This window comes from Ischnura elegans, chromosome 2 (assembly GCF_921293095.1).
Source record: "Ischnura elegans chromosome 2, ioIscEleg1.1, whole genome shotgun sequence".
Classification (NCBI taxonomy): domain Eukaryota; kingdom Metazoa; phylum Arthropoda; class Insecta; order Odonata; family Coenagrionidae; genus Ischnura; species Ischnura elegans.
In genome coordinates, this window is record NC_060247.1 from 16462956 (window position 1) to 16476993 (window position 14038).

The window sequence follows — 14038 nt, forward strand, 5'->3', positions numbered from 1 at the left end:
TTTGGTTGTGTTGGTGGAGTTTTTGCATAATTATAGTGACGATATTGGTTTGTGGATTATTTTATTCATCTTATAAACCAATATTCTACGATAAAATGCCTAATACTTGCGTCGTGCCTGGATGCAAAGGCAATTATCGGAGTGGACCAAAAGTGAAAGTGTTCAGCTTTCCGAAAGACCCTGAGCTTCACAGAAAGTGGCTGCATGCAATAAGAAGAAAGGATTTCACACCTACCAAAAATAATAAGATATGTATTATTTATTCCTAGTTTCCCCGAACGTAATTATGAATGATATTTTCCACTGAAAAGCTACGGATGGACTCATCAACAAGTTATTCCTAATGTGTATCATTTTTGTGACGGTATTGCTATATTTACCTTCAATTGCCGTAATTAATATAATTACTAGGCTTATTTCTGAGCAAATCTCATTTCCGAGTGGACATTACAAAATGATTTTTTAAATCTAAGTTTTAATTACACCACTACTAGTTATAACGTTACATTCAGTACCTCTACATATGCAATAGAAAGTCAAAAATCGTGTTAGTTAAAACACTTATAACTCGAAAACGGCTGCTCCGATTTTAATGCTATTAGGTTCTTTGGTCTCGTCTCAGTCCCGGATAACATATAGAACATTAAAAATAGGAAAAGTTCGCTAAATAATTTCATCTTTTTCTTAGGGATATGCTTTTAGGAGATAGTAACACAGCAATAATTGATAAGTCGGTCAAAAGTACAAATTAAATTATTTGTTTTGTTTCTACCATTTTAATAGCTGAACTTCGTAAGTGTTTGTAAACAAATATCCGAGCAATTGTTGACAATCGGTAATGTCCCTGTTCCTGACGTGGAATCGAGCAGTTTCATATCACTTCCTCGTAATTTTTGCAAATTAGTCTCATCGGAAGGTGAGCTCATAATTATTTAAAGCCCTTGGATGTACCTGGCTTACCAAGGCACGGTTTACAGCCAAATGTAGGTTCTTTGTTCATGATCTTTCGAAACCTAAACCAACAAAAACTATCCGGTGGAACGCGTTTGGTGATTAGAAAAATTGAAAATGAATATGATTCACGCGACTTTGCTCAAAGGAAAACTCTAAGATGAGGAAGTTGTCATTCCGAAGATTCCATAATCCTAAATTATATGCCCTTTTGAGCTTAAGCGTATTCAATTTCCAATTCGTGTTGCATTCGTGATAACGATTTACAAATCGCAAGGCCAGTCTTTCAGTTTTTATGATGTTTGTACTCATGTGTTAATGAAAACCTATGATTTTCTCATGGTCAATTATATGTGGTATGTTTACGAGTCGGTAAACCATCCGCTGTATTTCTTCCTTCGCCTCAAGGGCGCAGTTAGGAATTAAGGATAGGGGGGTTTTAGGCGCAGCTAATACTGGGGGTCTGTAGGGTACAGAAAACCCGCCAAGGTAAGAGAGAAGCGTGAGGGCCCTCCCTCAGGCATTTTTTAGGATAAATGGTTCAAAATGGTGCGTTTTGCGGCCGTGTGAATAAATTTGTTTTGTTTGTGACTCATCCGCCCCCCTAATATTGGTAACAAAATTTTTTTATAAAAAATTCTCTGAGCTCTTGGGGAGGTTTTATCCCCAAAAACCCTCATCGCTGCGTCACAGCTTTTCTTCACTATATTTCTTTAGTTTTATCCGTTTTATCTTACGCCTGATAATAAAACAAAAACTGTTGTTTATCAGAAGGTGCTTGACGCAAGACATTAAACCCGAATGTGTAGGGCACACCGTGGTCCGTTTACGCATGCAAAACGTTTACGCAGTGCGTTTTTTCCAAACTGAGATACAATAACCGGTGCACATAGTCATTTGATACGAATGCTGCTTCCTAGGGGCTTTTCTTACACGATTTTGTGCATAAGTAAAGCGTCGGTCTATCGTTGAGTTAACCTGCCCCGTGAACGGGCCAAGTTTACGCAACATACTTAGGCCTAAAAACATTTTTTACGGTTAATAACACAAATAGCTAACAACTAAATGCGTGTAATTTTTATTTCATTAACTGCTTTATAAAACCACAATTCCCAAAATTTCTTCAATTAAAACGTTAGAAATTCATTGAAAATAATCCGCGTAAACGTGCTCAGATTCACCCTATGTAGATCCAATAAAGAAACTGTCTTTTTAACAAGCAATTTTGATACTCATTTAGGTATTTTTGTTGAAATTGTATTCTTCTTTTATTGTAATAAATCAAATATGATTAAAATAGCTCAGCCGCTCTTGGTTTATAAATGGTGTAACTGAACTGTAAGTTCATTGATTGTTATGCAGTACGAAGTTCGCCGGGTCAGTTAGTTTAATATTTTGTGCTAAATAGCTCTTACGATTCCCAAAACCATTGAAAGTCATGCGGGAAATACTTTGAAATGTACTTGTATTTTTCAATCATCAACTTGGGAATTGTTTTAAAGGAATTCTTTGCTTTGATTTCAAGTGCATCGTCATTAACTTTTCCAGCGAAAGAATCAGAGGAATTGTATTTCGATAAAACACTATTTTACCCTTTTTGTTAGTGAATGTAATAAAAATTAATGATTACTCAAAAATTCCTTTAAAATTCCGAGAGCCAATGCAAGTTTATTTTGTCTAGTTAGTTGTGATAATTTTATAAAAATTATGCCTGAATTTCCTTATATATTCTTTTAATAGCCTATATTTGCTTGAGATCGGTTTCTCTTTAATCTCTCTCTTTTTAAAAAATGTTTACTATGGTGAAACATTCGACAATGTTATTGTGTTCAAGTGGTGTCACGATAAAATATTTTTAGTCATCAATCAAAATTACCTCCTACTGTGAATGATGTACATAAATGTAAATGCTCTGCTTGTTTGAAATCTTGAGGACAACTGTATGTTTTCTTGTTTTATATTTTTTCTCTTTTATTTACCCTGATTTTTTTATTGATAAGATTTGAATATTGAGCACAATGGTGATTTAGATAAATAAAATACAGTGGCACCTCGAACTATCGTTTTTCAGGGGAATGGACGAAAAAAACGATGAATGCGTGAAAACGATCGATGCGGGAATGTTTGGCTAGTTTGCCTTTGTCCCAGGAAACCTAGGATTTTGGCGAGTAATTGTGATATTCGTTATAGGATTCATAACAAGATTTCAGCCAATTACAGGAATACTAGTATTTCATCGAGGCACTTAGATCATATTGTTGATTCTCTTTTAAATATCCTAGAGGAACACGCAACCTCGCTAAAAATGTTTGCTCTCCACTCGATATTCACCCTGCTATTATTGATTTCTCTCTGATGTATAAATTCTAATCCATGAAACGCCATTTCCAGTACGCGTATTCACAAGAGTAATGTTCATTTAATGCCTAAAACAAACGCTTTCGCTGGCGCCGTGATTGGTTGTGAGATGGATCACATAGGCCTAAAATTGGCAATTATTTGTAATTTTCCTGTCTAATAATATATTTTTCATGTAATCAAGGCAATGTGTAAAGCGTGAATAATGTTACGTTAATCGTCAGCGGCACGCCCACCTGAGCCTCGGCTTCATCCCACTTATTGTTTTCACCAGGTAGCTCGCTTTAACGCCACCCCTACCGTCATGTGCTTGCTGACAGCCCGAGACGTTCTCCAATATTCACGCTCATCATTCCCAGATGCTTTTCTTCATATTAAATTATTTTCAGACAATCTTTTAAAGTACTCACTTGTTTCTTCGGAAGGGCCTTGGTCCGAAGACGGATAAAAGTAAAACCAATGAAAATGAAACCTGGCTTTATTAAACCCACACGAAAAACACTCGCTAATTTCATTTCAACCCACCCTGGAAAGTACGGAACCACTCGTGCAAGGTGAAGTTAGGAACTGATGCTATCGCGTGCGTCTTCCGCAAAACATACTGTAGATGGTAAAGCATAAACATATGTCTGTCCTAAAGAGAAGACAACTAACAAATTCTTTTCTAATTTGTGTAGCGCCAAATGGGTAAATGAATTCGGAGTGTTAGTAGAGAGAAACAAAATATCCTGAGAAGATATGCCTTGCTCAGTAACTCTGACAAGTGAGACTCATAGTATAACATAGTATATATGACACAACACTATGGAGCCTCGGCAGAATTTCATAAAAATGCTTAAGTTCAACGTTCTACCTTTTTTGCGCCGATAGTAGTTGGTTTCAGTTCCCATCGCTAAAGATTCACTCTTGTAATTTATTTTATGTGATTCAAATACGCCAATTAACTGGACGGCTATATAATTATTACACTATTCACGGCAAAGGCAAGTTCATGAGTAATAATTTAGGTAAAAGTTGGCGTTCTATTGGCTGGAGACAGCTGAATGCCCAGCGAAGGACGACTTCCCGTCCGAGTACCGTAGCAACTTCCCTGGCACTTCTCTGAGTGACGTCACAAAGCAGTGAACAGGCCTTGTATTCTAGGTGGCTATGATTGGACACGCTACTTTGGCAGAGTCCGAGATTATTATCGCTACCATTATTTTTTGAATGCTCCCTTGACCATAAAAGTGACGTGTACAGAGGGCCTACGGAACTTACTTTCAACTCAATGGGTAAGGCCGTGCTCAACTGTGCTACTACTATGTATGTGTGGTCTCAACCCTGCCACAAATCTACGCACAATTTCTTTAGCCAGGCAGTCGAGTCCCTCGAAAACGAGCTCGTCCACGGCAAAAGGGTCTGAGGAATCTCTGATTCTACGCAACCTAGCGCGATAGTATGATGTAGCCGATTTTTCACTCTCTCCCTTTGCCTTCTTCTAGAAAAAGTGAGTCCCCATTTCTCATCCACAGCTTTAGTTCGAGAGTATAATCATGCATCATAGATGGTAAGATTTTTATGGTAAGATTTTTATGGTAACAGAAATGCACAGAGATTAAAATATCATAAATATTGTAAATGGCAATGCCCACAAATCCTTTTCACCATTCGAATTATAGCTCCTATTATATTATATTAGCCTGAAACATGAAATTTAGCGAATCATCACTGCTGCCACAGCCAAAATTGCAATATTTCGGATATAAATTAACGAATTCATCAAAAATGTTTGGTGACATTGCGTTTTTGTGACAGTAATATTCCAACCTTACTTCATCAATATGTGCGTTGAATATTGGACGTTTTTTTAGATAAGCGATTGGCTATGGCATCATGGAAATGTTAGTAATTACGATGATTATTTACCGATGCAGCTTAAAAACTCCATATTTAATTAATCGTGAATATGACGGCCCAAACAACGTAAATTGATTACTTGCATACCAACTCGCATGAAGTAAATTCGAGCCACAACAAAACTTGGGCATTTTAATTTGAAAACTTGACTACTTCATGACTTCAAAGGAAACCATATATTATATATATTTAATTTCTTACTCATAACTGAACGTTACTATAATCAACATAGCACGATATACGAAGTAATCATCTTGGTCAAAACCCACAAGCGGGAATCGATTCAAAAATCTACTATTCGAAGCCTGTGAACGGATTTTGCTATTGTGCCATGTTTAAAATTAATTAAATTAAATAGTAGTAATATTCTAATCAGCGTGGTTAAACTCACAAAGAGGACACAAAAATAACGATATACGAAAGCTCAAAAAACCTTGAACCGGGAATCCAAATTCGTCAGCAAATGAATGAAATTCTTCAATTAATGTGGTGATTTCACCACAGGGGAGACGCGCCGATAAATTCGGGTAGAAGACATTGACCAATCAAATTATCAACTCTGTTTTTTTTTCAACAATTTTCTATTCAAAAATTTTTATTAGACTTAGCCAAAATTAGTTAATTGATTTTGGAACAGAAAACTTACAGATATTTTACGGCAAAGAAATCTAGAAGTTAATTACAACAGTGAATAAATATAACTTCATGTTATCTGGGGGCTTCTCCGGATTTTCAGACAGAAAATATATCGGTAGCTGGGTTCAATCCCACATATTGAGGCCAATTTTCAAGCGATACATTGAACTTAACATGTATGACAACAATAAAACAACATGGCGCACTTGAAATGAAAGATTTTTGCTAAATAAATATATCTTATTCGCTTTCTAAAACGTTTTTATATTTTATAATATTCTACATTTGAAATTAAGCTAATCTTTTTTCCCCAAGTAGCCAACTTTGATTCAAACAAAATGGGTAAAACAAAATAAATACATATACTAAATCGCTAATGATGGGAAAAGTAGATTATGATGGTAATAAATAAATTATGATAGTAAAGATACTTTGAGATGCATTCGAGAAAGTACCGGGTATGGCTTTAATTTGCTTTATCGTTTCCAAACAAGCATTTTTCTGCTCTGTGATTTGGCATGTAAAACAATGAAAATATAATAAAGTGATCAGGCCAAAAATTTGTGAAAGTTAAAAATTACAATGTATAATTCGATAATTCAGACTGGTAACGTAATACCAAATTTACGTAAAATTAAAATAGTCTCGCGTAAATCGTCACTCACAACATGGCAAAGAATTTTCCTGTATTGTATGCTATTTATGATTATTTCGCGAGAAGAAATGGACAGTCATTCATACGTTAATTATTAGGATATATTGTATTTGAAAGATTTTGTTCCTTCGGCCTCATGAAACTTTTTTGTACCGCATTTAGAATTTTCAGGAAAACACGTATCTATATACATATATCCATAGAAAGGATGCCAGTATGTTCGCTATGTGTTTCCAAACGGCTGCACGAATTTTCTTTCAGTGCAGACGTGTTTACCGTTTCGACTTAAGTGTTTAAGAGAAACTTTTATGTGACTGTATTTAATTTGTTTACTTCAGTCTCTTAGCGTATTGTGAAATTAAGTTTGCGATGGATAAATTTGTTACTAAAAAGGCACGCTTGGAATTTAATGATACTGCATGTCAACCTCTTACAATTATTGTGTCATCAATTGCTTCATCGTCATCAGGCGAGAAGTGTTCACAGCCGAAACGTGGACAATCCGGCAATGGAAGATCATTTCAGAAGTCTTGGCTGACCAAATGCATGCATGGCCAGAACATGAAGCATCTACCGAAAAACTTTATTACAACACCTGCGAAGAGGCAGATGCTAAAAATCTATTACTATTTTCTTCAAAAAATAAGATGCATTTCTTTCCATAGGCTTTTATAACTGGAAAAAGGCTCTGGGAAAATTCCGTCTTCATGAAAATACGTTTACGAATAAATAATGTGTTCCGAGACTAAATTCTGTCACATCCCAAACTGTGGTCTCCCATTTGAATGAACAGTTAGATAGTGATATGAAGAAAGGCCTTTTAGCTCTTGAAACCATTTTTACTACCGTGCAATTTCTATATCAAAAAAGGACTATCGATTAGCGGGCACGAAGATGTAAACTCATTTTTTTTCAATAGTGGATATTCCGAAAGAATGACGTACCTGAGTTCAATGATTGGTTAGGGCGTTCGGGGTACAAGCAGCGGCGGATACAGAAAAAACTCAGGGGGGGGCGCAACATATCTTGAGTTGTCTTTACTTTAATCGTAATAAAAGATGATCAAGTCACAGGCAAAGTATATTTAAGTTTATTATTAGTTCGGCAATACAGGCGGACCCGCAAGGGGGGGGCGCGCGCCCTCTGCGCCCCCCATCTGTACCCGCCACTCGGCACAAGTGGACATCCCACGATATTCAAAACGAGATCATTGATCTACTAGGTAAGACTGTTGAGGATGGTATTGTCTTCAATTAAGAAGACAAAATTATTCTATTATAGTTGACGAAACAAGTGATGTTTCGATTCACGAACGAGTATCATTCTGTATTCGTACTGTCGATGATCCATAATCATCACTGAATGAAAACTTTATTTGCTTAAACGAATCTCCCCACACTGAATCACGAACTCTGTTTTTTATTATAAAAAACGTTCAGTCTTGTCTTTATTTGTCAATGAATAATTCACTAGGACAGTGCTCTCATTGTCGACTATGAACTACAAAAGTTAGTTTTGGATGTACATACAACCACAGACTTATTTATTTTTACGTCTTTATTTCAATTTAATGAACCCATTAGAGGATGTCTTTAAAAAAATTCAATGCCCTCATATAATTGTTGCTGATCTAGGAAAAATATATGAGGGCATGATTTGTATAATGAATGGAAGGCGTGATAGTTTTGAACACTTTTGGGAATTGTGTTTAAAAAAGAAACCTTCACAGATTGATGACCCTTCGCTTCCTCCGAATAGATGTATGCCAAATAAATATAAAAACGACGACGCTATCTCACCGCACACTTTCAAAACCCATAAGAAATACTACAAAGCTATTTACAATGAAGTTTGTGAAGCGGAGAAATCTTGCATTACTGAGCGATTTGCACCCACTGAACTCACGCAGACTATTGCAGTTAAACAAGAATGTTTGCTTTTAGTAAACAGAGGGAATATAATTTTTTTTTAATGAACTGAGTTATTCAAATTGACCTAGACATTGAGAGACTGCACTTACACTTTCATATATTAGCCGATATTGCTAATAAAAAACAGCTGATCTTAAAAAACGTGCGTAACAAATGAAAGTACATTACACAAGAGACTGCAGATATGCGAAGCAGTGAAGTACAATTAGTTTCTCCAAGTTGTTCCAATAATGGCAGCGACAGCAGAACGGTCATTAAATAATATCTTCGATCAGCAATGGGACAGAAGCAAGTGAACAACTTGGCTGTTCTCCATGCCCACCGGGATGTTTTGGAAGAATTTGGTTGTTTGGATATCCGACAAGTAATCAACGACTTCATATACAGTAATCCGGTCAGACGGTCGACATTTGCACTTTTATAAAGACACTCTTTCCCTAATAATGGTATTTATAGCAATATTAAAAATTTTATAAAATGTATAAATACATGCAGAATTTTTAATTTTCAGTTTCGAAATGTTAATGATAATTCAGTACTGTCTTTACATATTAAGTTTATATCTATATTTCTTAATACAGCACTGTGTTATTTATTTTGAAGTACTTCAGTATTTTTAGAGAGTAAGACCCAATTCAAACCCGATATTTACATACTTGTTAGCTGAAAGTATTAGCCTTACTATATAACTTTACTAATTGTATTAAATTATTAACGTTTAAATCATGTTGTAATTTAATGAACCCCGAGTCTTATTCAAAGTAAACTTAAATTAGCTATATCACTTATTAACCAAAGTGCTATTGCTGAGCGACAGCAATATTTCATGTTTTATTCTTTTATGATACTTTAGGATACATTTGAAAATAATTTCTGTTAGTTCAGAGCTATATATTCCCTCCACTGTAATAGTCTATGAGCGTATTTATAACTGTAAATGAAATTAGCTTTTTACTAAAATACCGTGCTGTTCACGGTTGCCGACATACAAAAAATATTGGGGGGTCCAAACCGGGGATCTTGCACCGGTAAATTTAATAAGTAGTGAGTTTTAAGTTTTTTAAGCATTTTAGAATAGTCACATGATCAACATTAGAACCCTGATACCTCGAATCTCGATATCTGTACACTACGGGGAAAATCGACAAGCCCAATTTTTTCCTCACACCCATAACGAATTTTTTTAGGGGGCTCGGGCCCCCTCAGGCCCCATGGAGTCGGTGCCACTGGTGCTGTTGATGTTTTGTTTCTTTTTTCAAAGCCAAAAAAAAAACAGGCGAAACGGAAGCGTTGAGCAAGTGTTATGGAAGAGTCGGACGGAGTGTTCTGGAAGTAGCGGTCAAGTGTTTCCGAAGCGTTTCGGAAGCGTTCGGGAAGTGTCCATCTGACACCTGACGCTGCCACATTGCAGAAAAATATTTCCACACAGAAAAATAAAATTTATATTGTAAATCATAGAAATAATGATGAAGAGCAGCTTTTGTAAAATGAAAGGTAGAAACAATTTATGAAAAAAATGCCGCGTCCAAGAATCGAACCTTTGACCTTCGGGTGCGAGTAGGATTCAGTAACCACCGGTCTACCGCTCTAAAAATTCTACGCCACAATAAAAGGTGCGACCCTCGCTGGCGGCGGTGGGACTTGGGAAATCTACGGCGGTACGTCCATCCTCTTCGCTACCATAAATTGCACTATGTAAAGCCGTAGCAGTTTTTAGTGTACAACCGTGATAACACTCAACCGCTACTTCCACTCCCGAAATACTTCATCGACGCTCCCGCTTCTCGTGGTTTGTTTGTGAATTCTCTCAAATGCAACTTCAACTGTTATTTACTCTTTCCATCATCCTTTATAAATGACTAATTATCAATCATTTGAGGACGTGCTATGACCAAAATAGGCCCACCCTATTCGCGAAAGCGCGAGGGAAGTGTTCAGAAACGAGTAAAGAAACCGGGGAGATTTCGGAGAGCTTTTGGATCACTCCAAGGGAAGTGTATGGAAAGCGTCGCGCGAGCGTCCTGGGAGCGTTTCAACTCGGGAGTGACGAGGAAGCGTCAGCGAAGCCGAAGTGTCGAGAGACGTGGAGTGTTCGGGAAGTGGAGGAAGAGTTATCGGGTTTCCAGCAGGGTCCAAGGAGTTTCAGCACCGACGTTTCGAGGGCGAAGTCTGCCATCGTCTTCAGGGTGAATCTTTTTTTTATTTGTTTTTTTCAATTTTCTCGAAAATTTCACCCTGAAGACGATGGCAGACTTCGCCCTCGAAAAGTCGGTGCTGAAAAACCCTTTGACCCGGCTGGAAAGCCGAGATATCTTCCTCCAGTCTATTCGCCGTGATTACCTTAGATCCTTCATTGTTCGAGAAGTGTTTGGGAAGCTTTTCAACCAGGAATTTGCGAGGGAGCGTTCGGCAAGCGAAGGGTCGACAGCGTCAACAGTCAGGTATTGTTCAGGAAGTGTTCGGGAAGCTGACGGGAAGCGTCCACATACCGTTAAACGCTTCCTGAACACTCCTACAAAACTTCCAGCACACTTCCCCGAACGCTGCCGTTTCGTCTGGGATGTGTCAAGCTTGTAGAATTTCCCGATGTGTCGAGTTATAGTGAGTCGAGTTTTCGGGATTCTAATTTTGATCATACGACTCCTCTAAAAGGCTTTTTTAAAACTTTAAAACTCACTATTTTTCATCTAAAATAAAAATAAAAAATTCCCGGCTCATAACCCCCGAAATGCCCCCCCTTCCAATATTATTTATATGTCGGCCTCCCTGTTTCCATTAGTAGTTTTGTGTCCGCTTATTGAGTATTTTAAGCCCCCAAAATATGGATCCTCATACATACGAGTAATCCATAATTGGGTAAACATATTCACCTCAAAAAGTCAATAACTTCCTTACTTTCCATCGGGTTCAAAAGAACTCTTGCTGCTTACCTTAAAGCCACCTATTGTGTCCACCAAGAAGAGAAATAATAAATGGTAGAGACCTTTCAATTGTGGTGCTACAGAAGAATGATGAAGATCAAATAGATCGACTGAGTTAGTAACGATAAGTCCAATGAAGAGTAGGAGAGAAGAGAAGCCTCATGAAAACCTTGATAAGAAGACAGAACGACTTTAAAGGTCCAATCTTGAGACATGATGGCCAGATTATACAATTATTGAGGGAAAAGTAGAGGGAAAGAACGGAAAAAAGGCTTTCAAAAAATATATGGAACTGGTAACGAAGGATGTGAAAAAGAAGAAATACACAGGTGTGAAAATATTAGCTGATAGGAGAATCAAGTGTAGACCTGTTACTACTGATGTTGAATAATGATGATAATGTGATGCACCGGCACTTGTTAAAAATAATGGATACACTAATATGTAAAGATTTTTCTGAAAGTTATTGCAATACAAAAATTCTCTTTGCCCAACTAAATGATTGAAAAATAATACTTTCTAACTTAGTAAGTAAAAGCAATGGTTTATGACCAAAAAAAAGTACAACATCCAAATATGGCTCGCAGATCTCCACCTTTCATGATACGATTTCAAGAATTAATTATTTCAAATGATGCTTTGTTTATTCAAATTTACAATCATGTAGTGTCTATTTTGGAGATAAAAATGCTCAGGGTAAGAATTGAATGTTATGCACAGTGTATCTCTATAAAATATTCAGAGAAAATTGATAAAAATTGTTTCACATGATATGGATGGATGACCTGACAAAGGTTGGGAACAAAATTTGGGAGGGATAAGTATCTTATAAAACGAATATTTCGCATCCATTTCATGCAAGGAATGGTTTAAAATTAATAGTTGCTAAAAAATAAATAAAAGGTCAAGTGACTTTTCATTCCTGGAACAAGATTGTATATTTATTGGCATGGATAGGAAAATAATGTCTAAGTGATTCAGGTTGAACCATTTCAAATTGTTAGAAATGAGAGGAAAATTTCATATTTAAAAAATCATAGCTAGCCAATAATACAATGGATGGTGTCAAAATCAATCTAAAAAATTATATGAACAGCAACGGCTCCAGGATAGGGGACAAAGGGGGGCTGGCTGGGAAACTTGGGGGATAACTTCCCAGCAGTATTACAAAATTGCCATTTTATCTAGTTGAAATTCGATGCCGCAGGGGGATTTATAGGCCCACTAACCCCTCTCTGGATTCCCTTCCGCAGGTGACCAATTTCGTTTCCTCAATAGTGTCAGATTCTCAATGGAGCTATTTGGGCCACATATTATTGTTCACCCACTACATTTTGATGACGGAGTAAAGCATATAGAACGAAGGAAGCTAGATATATTAGCCTTATTTAGAAAGCTTTAAAATGTTTGTGGGTAAATCATAAGAAATTATGACCATTAAACACATGGGCAATATGGAGTGATTTGGGGCCTTCCCTTGGAAAATTTTCGGAAGTAGCATAACCGGAATAGATTTTGATGCTATTCTGGATCTTAATTACAAGATGATCGTTGATTAAAAAATAGCAATTTGGTAAGAAACAATACTGTGAAAAGTAAGAATATTACAGCGTATATAATTTAATAATTTATTATGGTCCTCTTATGTTTTTAGTGAATTTGTTCCTTGATATGGCAAGGAAGTCTAAAAAAATTCCTAAAATGATCATTTCAAATACCCCTTTCAAAAAGCATCAGGTTCAATTCTTATACTTTTATTTTCAGACACCATAGGCGGATCAGGGGGGGGGGGGTCACGGGGGCTCGTAACCCCGCCCCCCCCCCCCAGGCCCTTAAAAAATATGCAACATTTTTAATATAGTCCCATTATCATTGCGTTTGTTTGGTACTACGAAGTAACATTGTCCGCCTCCCCCCCAGAAAGAAATCCTGGATAGCGACCTTGCTTGCCCCCCCCCCCCCAGAAAGAAATCATGGATCCGCCCCTGCTGATGATAGAGACAGACATCCATGCAAATGGTCAGCAAGTCCCAAGCATGATGGGAAAATCTAACGTATCACAGCGATTAAACCAAAGGAAAACATCACTTCACACACTGTATTTTAATCTTAATCTTATTCTACATTCACTTCAAAATGGCTCTCTCACTAACAATAACTTATTTATCTCTCATCACCATAGCATCAAATCGGCAAAAAAAAGATATCAAAATAAAAACAAACATGCTCACAGACAAATAAAACACAACAAATGTACTCAAAAACAGAAAACAAACCAAATAAATACAAAAGGGATTTCGGTCATAAATACACATACATCAAATCTTTGACATACATTAAAGGTGTGTCTTATCTTAAGTCTCTGTACTGAATCCTCACAAAGCAGAACATTGGTATGGCAGATTGGTCTTTGTTGCATCCCAATCCTCCCACCACCTGCAACAAGCCGAGTCCAAGATTTGCAAGAGCGGCAGATGCCTCATTATGAGATAATGAACAATGAGTAGGCCTACGAATGTACAAATTTCAATATTTTTGCAGTCCTGCACATGGTCCCCTCATAACAGGCCATTATCATAAGACCAGTTTTTCGTGAAAGACCCTTGAGTATTGGGTGAGGTCCAAAATTATGATCACGACCATTCCTTTCGAGGGTGCAACTGGCACAAATCACTACCAGTGGTTCC